This window comes from Podarcis filfolensis, assembly GCF_964270895.1.
Source record: "Podarcis filfolensis genome assembly, chromosome: 8".
Lineage (NCBI taxonomy): Eukaryota > Metazoa > Chordata > Lepidosauria > Squamata > Lacertidae > Podarcis > Podarcis filfolensis.
In genome coordinates this window covers 81184567-81186266 of record NC_139611.1, presented here as the reverse complement: position 1 = coordinate 81186266, position 1700 = coordinate 81184567, and the positions used below count along the sequence as shown (strand labels likewise).

The 1700-nt window shown below is 51.9% G+C and overlaps 1 protein-coding gene across 1 annotated transcript in view; it reads left to right on the top strand.

The window, feature by feature from the left end:
* Positions 1-1516: 1516 nt before the first annotated feature.
* CLASRP (CLK4 associating serine/arginine rich protein) overlaps positions 1517-1700 on the top strand; it is a 28388-nt gene continuing 28204 nt past the window's right edge. Inside the window, exon 1 of the mRNA XM_083627272.1 lies at positions 1517-1554. The gene's annotated coding sequence lies outside the window, so the exon portion shown is untranslated. The remainder of the gene's footprint in view (positions 1555-1700) is intronic.

The following is a 1700-nucleotide window of genomic DNA, read 5'->3' as shown; positions in this document are numbered from 1 at the left end:
TACGGGGCTTGTTTCCTTGTCAGTTGCCAACTTCCAACAACGCTGGATGCTTGCAGACTTGCCCTTTTCGGGTGGGATTCAGTTCCATATCAGCAAGTTTGGGTTGTGCAGTTAAAGCTGAGGTGGAGCTCTTGCACAGCAAGCCTACTTCCCCAGAGGACTGGATTTTTTGTCATGAGGAAAGTGAGGGGGAAACACAGTTGACAGCATAGGATAATGCTTGCTTTGACATAACTGTTTTCTAGCCTCCCCGGAGACAAACCCAGGTGAGTATTCAATAAGCTGGTCATCTGGAAAAGCTGCTTCACACTTTTTGGCGGTTAGGGAGCAGAGATTGTGAGGTTTCTTCCTAGGGCAAGTTTATTTCAGCCCTGGCACTTTTGAAGGACAGGTCAACCCCACCCCTTGGGCCTAGAATTATCCTTTTTAAAAAATTTATATTCTGATAATTGTGTCTCGCCTTTCTTCAATTATGGAGCTCAAGGTGGAATTTCCAGGTATCTTGTTTATTTAATATATTTATATCCCACCTTTCTCCCAAGTTGGGCTTCAAGGTGGTTTTTACAAAAGTTTAAAAACATCAGTTATAAAATACAGAATAATAAAAACAAAACTGGTTAAAAACAACAATGGCAATGCAGATCTGAAACCAGCAATTTAAATATGATTTGCCCCAACAGGAGCCTAGTGACCAGCATTGTCTGCTCCTTATTTTCCACAAGCCTGTCTGAGCAGGTAGGTCTTGGCCTCCAACATAGTTGGAGCCAAGCTAACCCCTCTTGGGAATGAGGGCCACCAACTTGGATGGTTTCAAAACAAGATTAGACAAATCCGTAGAGAAGGCTATCCATGGCTACTAGCCGGGGTGGGCTGTGCTGTACCTCCACTGTTGGAGGCACCAATATTTTTAAATCCCAGTTGCTGGAAACCACAGAAGGGGGAGAGTGCTCTTGCCCTCGGATCCTGCTGCTTGAGGATTTCCCCACAGACACCCTGGTGGCCATTGTGGGAGCAGGATGCCCTTGGCTCAGTTGGTTAGAGCGTGGTGCTGGTAGCACCAAGATCCCCATATACGGGGCCACCTGCATATTCCTGCATTGCAGCGGGTTGGACTGGATGACCTTTGGGTGCCCCTTCCAACTAGGATTCTATGACCATCGGTTGATCCAGCAGGGCTCTTAACTTCTTGCGCTGCCGTTCAGGGCCTAAAGCTGGCTTTCCGCCCCTTCCTGCCTCTTCCCAATGCATGTTTGTGGATTATGGGATGGGATGGGGACCCCAACAGAGCTTTCCCCGACTCCTGCGCCTGCGCGGGGGCTTCCTTGCGATGCTTTCCCACCTACTGACCGGCAGAGGGGGCTGTTCCCAGAGAACGGAAGGCGGGAGGGCTGAGGAGCGCTGTGATTGGCCGGCGCCGCCACCGGTCACGCGACTCGCTCCGGACGAATGGGGGCTTCGGCCAGGAGGTATGCGCTCTGTCCCCTCGCCTTCCCAATGCTCTATGGCCCTTAGGTGCTTCCGGTTCCGGTGTGGGAGCTGCGACTTTTGGGGCGGGTGAGGAATGGCCTCTCCTGTCCTCTAATCTGCGAGCTGGCCGGGGCTGGTGGCTGAGGGGGCTGTTTTGACAGGGGAGCCCTGCTGTCTCGCTCGCTCTCTCTCAGGTGAACGGGGCCTGGTCGCTTGTGGGGAGGAGGGAGAAG